Genomic DNA, 15,757 nt, shown 5'->3' on the forward strand with positions numbered 1-15,757 from the left:
TTCTTATAGTTATTTTTTGAACCATACTTCACCCAACAGGTAGATTTCATCTTTCAACTACTCCCAAACAGGTGTCCCAAAGTTGTTCCTTTCATGCTGTTTTATTTTTGACTCAAGAAGCAGAGAGCCAGCCATGTATATTGAGCTTGTAGCTAATGGTGCTCCATTGCCACCAACAACAAAACAAAAGCAAAACTGACCAAAAATGTCTATTTTGAAACAAATAATTTTGTCTGGAATAATCAAAGTATTCTTTGTCCACCAGCACTTTAATCTGAGCTGCTTACAAACTGTAACTCTTTCAAGTGTTGTGAATTGTAGCTGGATAAAGAAGATGTGGATAATACTGAGCAAATGTGCTTGAGACATTTTGAAAAGTTTTACTGTTGCTACTCGTTGGTGCCAACCAGGCCCCATTAATTTCGAGCTAAATAAACAGGACGTGGCTGGCTGTATTTACATTCTGGAGTCAGAAAGAAGTAATGCAAAGGGCAAAAATATGTCGTAATGAGCTCAAGGAACGCAAGTCTTTGTTGTTTGTCAGCTGCATACGCCACCTACTGGAAGGTGGTATGGCAGCTTGTATTCTGAAGCATACACATTGGCACAATTTCTGTACAAATTTTGGGGCAGTGTGTGGACCGAGCCTACAGACGCTTGCAGACTTGAGTGGATGGCATTTACTTTACACCTAACTACTAGATCAGCCACTCGAACATGCAAACGATGACTTTGCCTTAAAGTTCAGGCACAGCAGAGTCTTTGACTGGAGTTAAGAAATGAAAATTAGTCCATGAGGCCACCGCCTTACACAGACCTGTACATGCAGGTTAAAGGCCGTTTGTACCGGCCAGTTTTGCAGCCATTTAATGAAGTAATCCTGTGAATTAAAAAGTGCAGCTGCTACAATTGTTTAGCTTTGTGTTGTAGTATAATGCCAGTATGGCCTGCAACTGGTGGCCCGTAGTCCACGGCTGGCCCCCTAGGAATGACATCTGGCCTGCCAGATTATTTTCATAATCTGAAAAAAATCCATCCATACATTGTCTTCCGCTTATTCCTATTAAGGGTCAAAGGGGAGCTGGAGCCTATCCCAGGAGCCTTCAAGCGAGAGGCGGGGTTCACCCTGGACAGGTCGCCAGTCCATCGCAGGGCCAACACATAGAGACAGACAACCATTCACACTCTCATTCATACCTACAGTCAATTTAGAGTATCCAATCAGCCTCGTCCCCAATCGCATGTCTTTGGACTGTGGGAAGAAGCTGGAGTACTGGAGAGAACCCACGCAGGCACAGGGAGAACATGCAGACTCCACACAGAAAGATCCCGTGCTCCAGCCGGGACTCGAACCAGAACCTTCTTGCTGTGAAGCGACAGTACTGACCACCGCACCACTGTGCCGCCAATCTGAAAAAAATGAACTGCTTTATTAATTTATTGGTTTAGCTGCAAAAAAAAAACAAACATTTTCAGCTGAATTAATAGCTTTTGATCTCAAAAGCGCTGAAAAAAATTCAAACCATTGTGTAGCTTTTGAGTGTCTCGTATGAAATCCACTTGACAATGTGTGTGCCTGTCTGTCACAGGTAGTGGACCTCTCAGACAGAGGGACCATTTCACTGAGGTATTGACACAATCCGTTCATTTGTCAGTAGTTCATTTTTCCAAAACGGTCCCCCATTGTGTGTCAAGAACCTCTGTGTGAGTCACTGGCCAGCTGTGCGGCTTTTAAGGACCCAATGGTAACTTTATGTTGAGATATGATGCCTCGTACTGGGATGTGGCTCTGCTGCGCATAGCTGCTTCCAGTGCTTGAATTTTGCACACAGGTGTCTCTGTGCTGTACTGAGAATCAGCCACAGTCGGTATTGTTGGGATTTCTCTCTCCTCTGCTGTTACTTTCTGACTAATAAACATCAGGAAAGTATCACGCCTGCATCACTTGCTCTGTTATGAAGAGCTAATGTCTCTCACCCATCAGCTGATCTCTCCCCAATCAAAATATAGACCAGACAAACCATTCAAAACAAGACATTGGTTCATTAAGACTTGACAATGTCAGTGATACACATGAGTGGATATGTTGATCGATACCACCTACAAAAGCAATAAAAGTGTGCTTAATCGACAAGAACCCAACTGGGGTCAATCTAGTCAGAGAAGTCAAAATGCCTTCATTGCCATTATATTGCCAAAAGCAATGCAATAAGATTAAAAGTACGACTCTTTGTTACGGGGCCACATTTAACCCAACCACATACATTCAATCAAAATATATATAAAAAATATATTCATACATACACACACACATATACATATATATATACACAGTATATATATATAGATAGATAGATAGATAGATAGATAGATAGATAGATAGATAGATAGATAGATAGATAGATAGATAGATAGATAGATAGATAGACAGATAGATAGATATAGATATATATACACACATACAAACATATACACACATATATACATATATACACATACATACATTTTTCCACATATATACATAGCTAGATCTCATCTGGGTATCCCACCTCATCCTCTCCTGATTTAAGCCCTACTACTCCTCTAAACCATCCACCTGTCTTCTCGACCCCATCCTGACGAAGCTGCTTAAGGACTCTCTACCCCTTGTTTTGCATCTCTCTCTTAGATATGATCAACGGGTACTGTCATCTGGTTACATCCCACAATCCTTTAAAATAGCAGTAATTAAACCCCTTCTCAAAAACAAAAAAAACTCCACCCTGGGCTGCTTTTATTAGATCTCAGTGCAACTTTTGATACCACTGACCATCATATCCTTCCACAGAGACTGGAACCTGTCATTGGCGTTAAAGGAACTACACTAAACTGGTTTAGGTCATATTTACAGTCTACAGTCACTTATGGTGTTCCACAAGGCTCTGTGCTTGGACCAGTCCTCTTCACCCTTTATCTGCTTCCTCTCGGTCACATTATTAGGAAACACTCAATTAATTTTCACTGCTATGCAGACGACACACAGCTGTACTTATCAATGCATCCACATGAAATAAATCAGCTGACTAAACTGGAGGCCTGTCTAAAGGAGATAAAAACTTGGATGACCTATAATGTCCTTTTATATAACTCTGACAAAACTGAAGTCATTGTCCTGGGCCCAAAACATCTTAGAGACACCCTATCTAATGAGATAGGTACCCTGGAAGGCATCACCCTGGCCCCCAGCACGACCGTAAGGAACCTAGGAGTTCTCTTTATCAGGATCTGTCCTTTAACTCCCACATTAAACAAATCTCCAGGACTGCTTTCTTTCATTTATGAAACATCGCTAAGATCAGACACATCCTGTCTCAAAAAGATGCAAAAAAACTAGTCCATGCCTTTGTCACTTCCAGGCTGGATTACTGCAGTTCCCTCCTATCAGGCTGCACCAGTATGTCCCTAAAGACTCTCCAGCTGGTCCAGAATGCTGCTGCCCGTGAGTTGACTATCTAAAAAGTAAAACTGAAGTTGGTTTGCGACAGTTAGTCACCGTGTCTTACAGCTCATAAGTAAAACTTACAATGCCACATTCTTTTGTCATTTTCTGATTTGTTTGTCCTGGTAGAGGAGAGGTAGGTGAGAGTGTTACTGAAAACAATACAGTCCCATTATCTACTGCTGATAAAGAGTCCATTCATGAAACCTAAACCATAGAACGGAGGAATGTGAATCCAACTACTACCAGGGATGACAAATCAAACACAGGATTTTGCACAAGTGGGAGCAACATAAACCCCTGAAGAACACAAATCGAGTGTTTAATCACCTCTCCATATACCAAATATACCAATCACTAGATTAGGAGGTTTCAAACCCAGTCTCAGTGACACTGTCTTCATCCTCACAGCATATTTCTTTCGCAGTATCTAAATTTTCAAAAATAATCTCCTACCTGTGTGTCTTCTGTAGAAAATCGAGGTCCTGTCTCCTGAAACCAATCTTGTAGGAATAAAAGTTGGGCTCATGTAATGTGCAGGTATGAGTTAGCATACCATTCTTCCCACTTCCACCACTGCTCCTCCTCTTTCCTCCCTCCTTCCCTCCACCAGGTAGGGCTGGGGGTGGGGGGTAGGGGGGTAGAGGCAGGTGGATCTGGCTACCATTCAGCCTGGAGCCACTCCCTCATACCTGTGTAACTGCTTTACCAGCATTTACTCTGCCAACTGTCACCCAGGTGAATAAAGGACAACAACACCAGCAGCAGAAATGCACAATGATGTTAGTCATCTTCACTCCTGTGATTGTGAAAAGACAGGATGAGGACAAAACACTCATTTACTCTTTTAGGGTTGTAGAAATCAAATTTGACCATCAAATATAATCTGAAGAGTAAATTAGGTGAAAACTGGATTACTTGAGGGTGTCTTTTACTAACAAGGTTACTGTGGTTAATCTCACTGCTCACCTATGAAAACATTTTAGGTACGTCTGAGGAGTTTTCTGAATCACGATTTCCCTGATCACTCGTGTCGGAGATTCACCTTCACCGATCCCTACTGTCACACTACGTCACTGATGTTTGTCTTCTGTCTGTGAATCACTACAAAACTGAGGATGTTGTACGTTGTTGTTTCAATTTTTTTCTTGTGTCAATATCTTGTATGCAAACATGAATAACTTGTTTTCATTTATTTTGTTATCGAAACATTCCCCTTTGCAAACACTAAAACTGTTTTCACAAAATGAATAACTTGTTTGCAGACAGCACCATTCAAGGTCCATAAATACATAAATGTAGAGAAACAGCAAACAATAAACAAGCTCGAGTAAGTATCCAGAGACAGAGACTACAGAAGGTGTGTGTGTGTGTGTGTGTGTGTGTATGGGGGGGGTCTACAGCTTATGTGTTTGTGTGTTGGGATGTGTGTAGGGAGAGAGATTTCTGAGAGATAAGAGGAAAGAGGGAATAAAGGAATGAATCTAAATCGACATCAAATTGACGTACAGGGCTGAACCCCCCTCCTAACTTTATTGTCTTTTCCTTTCTCTCTCTTGTCCCTTTCCTCTTTGAGTTAGGGGTGACAGAGGTGCGCATCATGCCACCAGAGGGCCACGAGTCAGGAGGGGACCATCACGCACGATACCCCTCCAACCAACTCCATCCAACCTCACATCCCATCACCTTGAAATGGTTCTTGGTGCGAATGCTGTGAAGTATTTAAGTTCCATTAAAATATAATAATATTAAAATAAATATTGCACCTAAACCTAATGACGTAGAGTGATTATAATGTCAGTATGTAACGAACAAATGTAATTGGGTCTTCGCCCCGGAGTACCTCCAGGATCAGGCCCTAAAAAAGTGAGTACAGGTGAGTTTAATGTGTCTTATGGAGAAGAAAAGAACAAAGATGGGTGATGAAAGGCAAAAGTCCCTTTTAAGAGAGATGAGGTACAAGCAGAAATTAAAGGATTTTACTCTGTGTGTTAGTCCTGAGTGAAACGTGCTCAAGTGAAGTGGCTTTGGATTGGATTCTGATAGGGATTTAGATCAATTATGAATATATTCCTGGTTTAATTAGTGACTAATATATTGTTTCACGCGGTACGGTTGTGCAGTGGTCAGCACTGTCGCCTCACAGCGAGAAGATTCCATGTTCAAGCCCCAGCTGGAGCACAGGATCTTTCTGTGTGGAGTCTCCATGTTCTCCCTGTGCCTGTGTGGGTTCTCTCTGGTACTCCAGCTTCTTCCCACAGTCCAAAGACATGCAATTGGGGACTAGGCAGACTGGATACTCTAAACTGACCATAGGTATGACTGTGAGAGCCAATGGCTGTCTGTCTATAGCCCCATTCACACTGCACCAAAAACGCGGGTGAACATGGGTGTTTGGGCACTCTGAAAGGGTCGACTGGGAATTTCGACCCGCGTCCACCAACCCTCCAAGCGACCCGGGTGTTTAGCGGCTCTCCTCGGCTCGCCTGCAGTATGAAAAGGGCAACCCACGTTACCAACTTCTATCGTGATCTTTACATCTTTTTTATTGATCATGGCAGCGCACTGTCCAGGATCCGAAGGGTCGCTGGTTCGATCCTCAACCCAGGTGACCATGTCAAAGTGTCCTTGAGCAAGATACTGGACCCATAATTGCTCCTGATGAGTAGGTTGGCGCCTTGCATGGCAGCCTTCACCATCAGTGTGTGAATGGGTGAATGAGATGACACTGTAAAGCGCTTGAGTGCCGCCAAGGTAGACAAGCGCAATATAAAATTGAGTCCATTTAACATTTACCATCATGAACACCACGAGCTGCTTGCCATCCGCGGTGAAGAGGAGATCTGGCAGGAGATTTCTGGAATAGTAAGGGACATGGTGATTTATGGGAACATCACCGGCATTTTGAGACATGGCACACTTTTATGTGTAATGATGACGTCATCAGCGCGATGACGTACAAGATAGAAAAACACAGGCACGCAGCCCTCACAGCGGGAGCTCAGACCCGCGTCTGCTGGAAGCTTAAATGCACCCTAATGCCGAGCAAACGTGGGTACAAAAACCTGCATTGTTTTTCAGTGTGAAAGGGGTATATATCTGCTGGCCCTGCGATGGAAGTGAGAAGTTAGTAGCACGTTATTGTATTTGGTTGGTATAATAACTTGTCAAGTCTCCCAGCTAGCCATGCAATGGCGACGGGCCGGAGGGATTCTTCAGGCCAAGATAGAGGGGAGTTGCTCAGTGACTGCGATCTGAAAAGGGTGAACTGCTTGACATGTCCAAGTGTTGTTAAAAAAAAGAAAAAAAGAAAAAAAAAGTGCATTGTGAGCAAATAGCTGTATAAACCAAACTTAATTCAAACATTCTGCCTAAGGTGATGTGGGTTCTACAGGTACTTGTATATTGTATAAGCTGTGTATTTGTTTTGTTGATTTTGGCATAAATTATGGATTTTAGGTTTTGGTAGTGAACTATCTCAGAACCCATGGGCTTCTCCTCATGACTTGGCCTCGGGGAACGAGGGCCAGTATTTTGGTGGTCTTATGTAGTAAAGCAGATATCTGGTCCAAGACTTCCATAAAATCACTACAACATTGTGTTGTTGATTCATCAGACTTCAGCCGTTTTTCCAACCTTGCATTTCGTGAATGTTCCATGCTCCACATGTACTGTTAACATGGACGTACCGGAAAATACGTCAAAGCCTCCAAAAAAAAAAAAAAAAAAAAAAAAAAAAAACGAAACCTGAAGCTTCCCTCTCCCAACATTATCTCTGTTTCTTACAAAATCTGTATTTATGTGATTTATGTGCAGAATCTGTTTATAGAGATATTAGCTGTGGCGGACGTGGTCTGTCCCAATCCCATACCTCTGGATTAGTCAATTAAAAGACATGAATTAGTTGTTTTGGGATGAGTGATGGATGTGAGTGATTCCACTGTGAATGTAAGTGTTGTGTGATTTGAAGTCTGAGGTGTAGAGGAAAACTAGGGTGTATCTACATGGTGTTAGTGGGGACTGAGTGTTTTTTAATGAGGAGATTTCAATGTTCTTGGAGCAGTTCAGTTTCTTTACGGACTGGGGTCGAATTTGAGAAATTGATTTTGTTCTAATTCCTACACTGCATTATTGCAGTTTTACTTTTAAGTCCATTTGAACAAATAATGCAGTTGATTTGACAGAAAGTAGTATACATATTAAGTTTTTATGGCCAAGAGTGGGAAAGCAAGTTGGCGCTGGTGCTAAGGTTTGTTTACTAGAATGTTCATGTGTTTTATTTTGCAACAACAGGATGAGGCATGAGTTAGCTGCTGTTGTTGGACATAGGGACGAATAATGGTATGGAACAGCAACACAAACAGCTCACCTCATTAACCTTACATGTTAACCAGCACTCGTTAGCTTATGCTACCACATGGAGCTACGAAAATTCTTGATTTAATATTGGCAATGTTGCCTTAAGAAAAATCATCACAGTTACAACTGTGCTGTGTTTTCTGCTGCGTTCACAAGTAAAATGATCACTCAAGAAAAACAGGCCCTTTGAAGGAGAAAGACAAAGGCTGCAAAGAGGAATGTGGGAGCTCAGGGAATTGAGGAATTTCCATACGGATGTTCAATTGGCTGCTTTCTACCAGATTAGCGAGTAATACAACCTGCCTTCTAAATGTTTGACTCTGCCTTTATCATAGCTCGGACATCTGGGTTTCTAGTTCAAAGCCTGATACATTAAAGGCACTACAGAGTGTGAAGCAACAGTGTTGCTCAAACTATGTTGTATAGTATAACACACATCATAACAATAGCTTTTGCATATTTGCAAATAAAATGTGAAATTATAATCTTCTTTCACCACAATCTACACATTGGCCCTTCTATCATGGTTTTTGTTGACTCCTAAAAAGGATTCAAATAGCTCTGTGGAACCTCAGCAAAAAATGATACAACTCCAGAACACTAGGGGGCAATGAAAGGGGTGGAAGGGTTCATTCTCAATAAATTGATAACATCTGTCCTTGACAGATTACTTCAATGAAATCTCTCTCTCTCTCTCTCTCTCTCTCTCTCTCTCTCTCGTAGTGATTCTTATAAAAGACAACCCTACTTCATCTGGATGAATTACTGTCCACCACCTGCAAGTTTCACACAACCATTTATGCTGTACATTCATGCCCTCTTCACTAGAGAGAGACGTTGTGCCCTGGACCGTATCAGCATCTATGGAGTACTCAGCCTCAACTCATGAGGGTATATTTGTTTTGTCCGGGGGTGGTGGTCCCGGACACGCGTGCCTTCGGCTCACTCCGGCCGGTGGGCTGGGCCTCATGGGGGAGTGGGGGGGTCCTGGCTGGCTGGTGGTGCCCTATAGCCTGAAACCCACCTGCTCTGGGGGGAGGGGGAGAACAGGGGATAGGTGGAGGGGATGGGAATGGAGGGTTGGGGTGGGGTAGCGCTGTACGGGTCGTTGTGGTGGTCTGTGGTTGCCCCGCCTGGGTGTGGGGTGTGGGAGAGTGTCGGCCTCGCCGCTGGCGGACCTCTTCGGGGGCTCTGGCCAGATCTCGGGCCAGAGGGGCCCTATGCCCCTGGGCTCTGCTCGTGCTGTGGAGGGGGGGGTGCCCGGCGGGACCGGGGTCCTCTCTGTGGGTTGCTTCCGGGTGGGGGTTGCTGCTCCTATGCTTTCCTGCGGATCCTGGCATGGGCTGGGCCTGTGGCTGTTTCCTGGGGAGGAGGAGGCCTGGGGCTCCCCGTGTTCTGGGTGTTACTGGGTGCCCTGATGGCCTGGTCCTGATCTGCCTGCTATCCTGGACTGGGGGTGCGATGTCCTGGCCCCCCCACATCAGCTACAGTCAGCTACCCACAGCATCCAAGACAAACCGTAGCACACACACACACACACACACACACACACACGTATACACACATACACGCATGCAGTGCACAACTGATCCACAGTCACACACTCAGACATTTATTTTAAGATTATATTAAACCAAATGGTAAACCTGCACTGGAAATTCTGCAACCAATGTTTTTTTCTTTTTTCTCTCTCTGTTGTTATTGTTGTTACTTTTTTTGTTTGTTTGTTTGTTTGGTTTTTGGTTTTTTTCTGCTATTGTTGTTGTTGTTTAGGTGCCCCCCCCCCTTGTCTTCCCTATCCTGTCCCTGTTCTCTCTTCCTGTCCACTCCTGAGCCTCAGTCCTGTAGCTTTATCAATGAACCAATACCATTTCTAATAAAGTTAAGCATAAATGGCGATAGGAGTTTATCAGATTCCTCCTTTGCAGAGTAAAACTGCTTCAGTACAACAAGGCACCAGGAATACCGATGCTGCTTGCCCCGGCTACTGAACAGGACAGGTTAAAAAAAAAAAAAGGAGAGAGAGACGTTGTGCATCACAGGCAGATAGTATCTGCTGCCAAGGTCACCACAAGTTCTCTAAACATTTGTCCTCCGCTCCAAGTCTCCCAGCAACCCTGCCCGGTCTGTTTACACTGCTGATATACTCCAAGAATGCAGAGAGGATGGAAAGTGAAACGAGGAGGGACCTTGAACGTCAATAAAGTCTTCAAATGTACAAAAAGTGACCAACAAGTTATGACTAAATGGAGATTCAGGTAAAGAAAATGGAGAAAATTCTGTTCAGAACATTCAAAGTTTAGAAAGAAGACGACACTTGCAACTATCTGCTTTTCTCTTCTCATAAAAGTCTCACTATTTATTCATTGTCAGTACAGCCTCATTTACATGATCTGCTTTCAGGGACCCAAATCAAATTTTTGCAACATGTGGCAGAAATCTAATCTGTAATATGAATGTGTGAACAAGGCAGAAGCACACGGGGTCAGATTCTGTCAGATCCGTTTCAGATTTCAATCATATGTGGAACTAAATCAGATATGAATTGTATTCCGATATTCTTGTCATAGCAAATTGGACATGATTACGAAATGTGACCACAGCAACATTACTGGTTACTATGGTTACTTTGTTCCTTTGAAACCCACTGCTGAAAATGGGGAAAGAAACATCATGGAGGATGAAGCCTCAGACCAGTGAGCACTGGCTGAAGTCAACAGCACTGCAGCGTACCAAGGACGGACTGATCCCTAGCATACCAGTGATGGAGAGGTCATATCCAGTTACTGAGGTTGTCTTTGTCAGATTCAGAGTGATTTGCACCCTCAGACATCTGAAAAATCCATCAAGAAATATTTCAGTTTTGTTCTGAATGAATTTTGTCTGGAAAACAGCACAAGAAAGCTGCAACCAGACTGAGCACTTGCAACTTAAGATAAAGTTGAGTACAAACGAAGTATTAACAGTGTTTAATCAAGTTTTTTAGAGGATTTCATTTGGAGAGGCAGCACTTTTTTTGTACTGTGAGGCAAGCAGAACGTATGTGTGTCAGTAGATGCCTGAACAGACATGAAGTCTTGTTGTATTGATTTCTCCTCTTAACTGTGATGCGGACTCTGCATCGGTCTGAGTTGAGCTGAAAGGCAAAGCTCTCAATTTACCAGTCGATCTACAGTATGTATATACAGCAAACTCAATAATATCTTTAACAGGCATGAGGTTTTCCACCCAATATGAGTATGTGTACAACGCTTTATTGTACACATGTTCATGTAGGCTGGAAATTCTCATGCCTCTAGAAGATATTGAGTTTGCTGTGGCACCAAGGCAAACTGAAGAGACACTGCACTTCCTGCAAGACAGCGGACCACAAGAAGTTTGCTGCACTCAACATTTCCACATTTTTATTCAAGGCCAAAGCATCGCAATGTGAAACATCACCTCAGCCTGAAAGAAAATTTGTCTCTCTCTCTCAGGTTTGGACAATGTGCTTCAAGAAGAAGCGCGAGGTTTTCAAAGGGGCGATTTGCAATGCTCAAAACTTAAATAAAACGGGCAAACACAATAGGGTCTTCGCCTGAAGTACCTTCAGGCTCAGGCCCTAATAATTACCATGACGCTTGTTACTAAACATCAAAAAGCAGTTGGTTACCATCTTGACTGTAGATCTTTTTTCAGACCATCAGCTGAGATGACAAAGGTTACCCCAGATTTGCTAGCTTCTTTCCCTTGGGATGTTCAGACAGCAAATGCTCAAATCATTACAACACCAGGCAGGATCACTGCTTGCTGCATCATCTGTCTGGGTGGATGGAATCAAGTATCCAGGCATCTAGGCATGATTCTGTCTGCTGGCAAATGCTCAGGTCTCCCAGAATTTTCCCTGACTGAAGCCATCGTGGCTGCAACTGCAGAAATTTAGTTTGTCTGCTACAAAATGACAGCACCTTTTTATATAAGTATAGTGTATAGACCCCACCAAGGTAACCTGCTGTACCTCTGAGATGGAACCTACTTCAAAATGACAAAAGGGCTGAAACGTCCCATCCTCAACAAACTAGCGGGGAACATGTATGCTTTTTTGAGCAGACTCACTAGGCCATTCATGTGGGAACTCCCTGTCTGGCTCAATCTGCTCCGTGCAGACGGACGCAGCCTCCACCAAACATCGACTCACTGAGTATTTCTCATTTAGTGGCACATCAACCCACTTCTGGTGTAAATTGCACCACTGACTAGGGTAGAGTTGATCAGCTCACAAGCTGTGCCACAGCCGTCACTCAAAGTATGTGCCCAGGATAAATTTGGGGTCAGGGTCGTCCTCTAGCTTCGCAAGGATAAAGAGAGTCTGAAGTTCAAGATGGGGAATCATCTGACCAAAATTTGCCCTCTGGTCAACTTGATGTCACTGTTAATGGTGTCAAAGATACACTACAAATGGTGCCACTCCTTACAAGGATGGCAAGAAGCCAAGGAAAGGTGAAACAAATTTCCGGTCTGGGGACGGATAACCGCAATCTGGAGGGGACTAATCAGGTCAGATCCTGGTCCATGAAATGATGAAAACGGATGACTCCCTTGTTTCAAAAGATATCTCTGTGACCTTTGTTCCCAAAAGAAAGGAAAATGGGGAAGACTAGCCTGGCATCAGATAGATGAATAAGCGATGGCAAGCTCTTTAGAGAGAGAGCCAAGTTTGTATGAACGTTTCAAAAATTTACAGTGAAGGACTTCATGATTTGTATGCTCTAACTGTAATCTACCTCGTAAACAAACGAGTAAATATGTGCCTTGGATGGTTTTTGCCTGCTTTTCCATCTGATGGCTTCGCACTGCTCTTTACTGCACTTCAGCAGACGTAATGCTCCACATTGCTGAGGTGGCATGTGAATCAAGGTGCAGTCAAAAGAGCACAGAGGCATGTTCAAAGTCAAAGCTAATAACTGGCATGTTTGTGTCCTCTCCATCTATTTTTTTTTTCTCTGTTAGGATGCAACTAATACGGTCTCATACAGTCAAACTGAAACGGGAATCTGCACTGAAGACAATCCTCAGCCGAATCCATCCAGAGTCGTTTTGGAGGGCAGTGCAGTGAGAGATCGGCTTGCCAGCCAACCTTCCTCAGCATTTCTGTGTCCTCTATGGACTGATTTCCGCCCTGCACCTTGATGCTCCCCAGGATGTGAAAAACATACTCTTCTTTGTCCAGCAGGGGATGCTAAACCTGGGTGAAATTTCAAGAACTTGGAAGAGTACGTGAACTTAAAAGTGTTAAATATAATAATTGTGCAGTGCAATTAATGATTTCAACTTAGCATTTAGTTTTTAAGGTGGCACGGTGGTGGCCTCACAGCAAGAAGGTTGTGGGTTCAAGCCCTGGCTTGAGCCACGGGGTCTTTCTGTAGTATGGCTGTTCTCCCTGTGCCTGCGTGGGTTCTCTCTGGTACTCCGGCTTCCTCCCACAGTCCAAAGACATCAAGAGGGAACGAGGTTAATTGGATTCTTTAAACGTGGCTGTGAGTGTGAATGGTTGTTTGTCTCTGTGTTGGCACTGAGATAGACTGGCAACCTGTCCAGGGTGAACCCCGCCTCTCACCCGAAGGCTGCTGGGATAGGCTCCACCCCCGACGACCCTTAACAGGATAAGCGGTAGAAAATGGATGGATGGATTGTTTGTTGTACTTAAATTATTGATTCAGCTCACTGTTAAATAAAATGCACTTAAGTTTTTATTTCTCATCATTAAAATAAATCTTTTTAGCGACTTCAATTTTTTTCAAAGCAAATTCAACTTCTCCAGTCTTACAGTGTTGTTGACTGTAGAATGATAGAACCTCCATGAAATCACCCAATGATTATTGACATGGAAAAGTCAAATAGGTTCAAAGTAATGCATTTTTTTAAAGAATATTTGAATGTCATTTTTTTGTTCATTTTCAGTCAAAATCTTTAAAATCCAACCAGTGACACATTGGCGTTTCATTACCCATTTAAGGTGGATGTGAAGAATACAGCCGACATCCCGACATGCTTTTTATGAACATCAGGAGACGAGCTTCTCCTGGTCTCTTCCTCCAAGGCTCTTTCTCCAGTAAACAAAAACCATAAGACTACTGTAACGGCAGTTTATAATTTAATCAAAATAATTCTTTTACTGATGGTCATAAGACAGAGCTGCAGCCTGCAGCAGACACACACGCACACACACACACATACACACACACACACACACACACACACACACACTTTCTGCTGAATGAAGCATAAGTCCGATGCTCCCTTTAATGATTTCTTGCTTCACAATCAATGTGCCAACAATCAGAATTTTTTCAGAATTTCAGTTCCTCTTATCACAACAGCAAACACCAACACTGCATTAAGTAACACGTTCCTCTCCACCTCAAAATAAGGCCCAAATTTTGTTGGCCTCTCAAAGCAGCAAATACAATTATTTCCTCAGTCTCGTTTGAGTTCATTACAACTGGCATGGGCCGGTCATGCGCCACTTTGTTTTCTTTTCCTAAAGGGTAACTGAAACTGCCCTATACACATGGCTGATGTGTGCAGCAGATGTATATACAGGTATCAGATATGGGTCACATTTAAGAAATAAATACATAAATAAGTGGTAAACAAAATCACATATTGGCAGAATGTCAGGTGCAGCATTAAGCCAAGCAGAGTATATGCAGTCTAAAAACACACCTTGCCAGAATACACACACTTGAATGTATGAGAGGATCCCGAGAGGAAAGCTTTCAAGGAGGGGAGGATTTCCACTTATAAGTAGGGAACCGATAATAATGTGATACAGTTATCCAGGAGAAGTGAACCTGACAGGGACAGGAGAGGACAAGAGACAATAGGAGAGGAAAAACAAGTTCCAGACATGTGCAAGCTGGAATATGTCAATCATTTTACTCACTGCATAATGCTGCTAAATACAAGGGAGTTGTATTTGGTTGGTTGGTCGGTTGGTTGGTTAAATGGGCAGGGCATGAAGGAGTAAAGTTAGTGCTAATTCAGATCAAAGTAAGAGATTAAAGTCAGAGCCCCCATTCTCAAAATCAGAATTCAGAAATCAAGGTGCAAGATCAAAGTAAGAACTCCAAAGAGACCAAAGTCAGGAGGGCTTTGTCATCACCAAACCCAAGGCCCTGCCCCTCAAACAGCAAGCACTGCACTGTAGATGAAAGGAGACATGTTGCTGTCTGTATATTAGCAGCCAGCATCTAAACTACACAACACTAAGGGGTCCAGGCAAAAACAGTTCTGTACTTACCGGAACACTCTCGAAAAATGTCTCTCAGAGGTGCAATATCAGTCTGGAAGAGTCACCAGACTATTGGATGAAATAGTGCCACTCAAAGTGATCATAGCTCTCTGAAAGGTACACAACTGTATGCCCCCAGCAACAACCATTTGTACCCTGATAACTTGGCTATTTGAAACCATCAAGATGCAACATATTGGTGGACAAAGATAAAGATGTGTATCCTGCATCAGCAGCTGAGATGCACATCCTTGTTAGGCCATAAAACCAGTCCAGAATTAAATCGCCACTCGCTCATCTAACAACGCTGTTTTCAGTGTTGAAAAATATTCCGTGCAAAGCTAATAATAATGACTCCAAATGACAAATTCTGCCCTGTCACGTGATGGTGAAGAATTGGTCCTCGATAGATTCTTCCATGGGCCAACATACATCTATTGCTTTTTGTAGAATCCTGCAAACACATCTAGACAGAAGCTGACTGGGTTGATCAGTAGTCACTGTAGTCCCCGTAATGACATCCTGATCACACGTGCACGAGTAGTCAAGCGCCCAAGTGTTTGGCTACTTGACTAATGGAATGCTGACCACCCAACAATCACCAGCAGCCAGATCATATGCCAGCTCAACAAGCTTGTGTTTTGGAA

General features: G+C 43.2%; 1 protein-coding gene across 4 annotated transcripts in view; it reads right to left on the reverse strand.

Annotated features, from left to right (window-relative positions):
* amot (angiomotin) overlaps positions 1-15,757 on the reverse strand; it is a 60,802-nt gene that overhangs the window by 29,095 nt on the left and 15,950 nt on the right. The window contains exon 1 of one of the 4 annotated variants that reach the window (XM_086227186.1): positions 3,935-4,053. The exons of the other annotated variants lie outside the window; for them this stretch is intronic. The gene's annotated coding sequence lies outside the window, so the exon portion shown is untranslated. Of the gene's footprint in view, positions 1-3,934; positions 4,054-15,757 lie in introns of those variants that run through there. 4 annotated transcript variants of the gene reach the window in all.

Source organism: Aulostomus chinensis, chromosome 15 (genome assembly GCF_037954235.1).
Source record: "Aulostomus chinensis isolate RoL2024-O1b breed Wild chromosome 15, RoL_Achi_v1.0, whole genome shotgun sequence".
Lineage (NCBI taxonomy): Eukaryota > Metazoa > Chordata > Actinopteri > Syngnathiformes > Aulostomidae > Aulostomus > Aulostomus chinensis.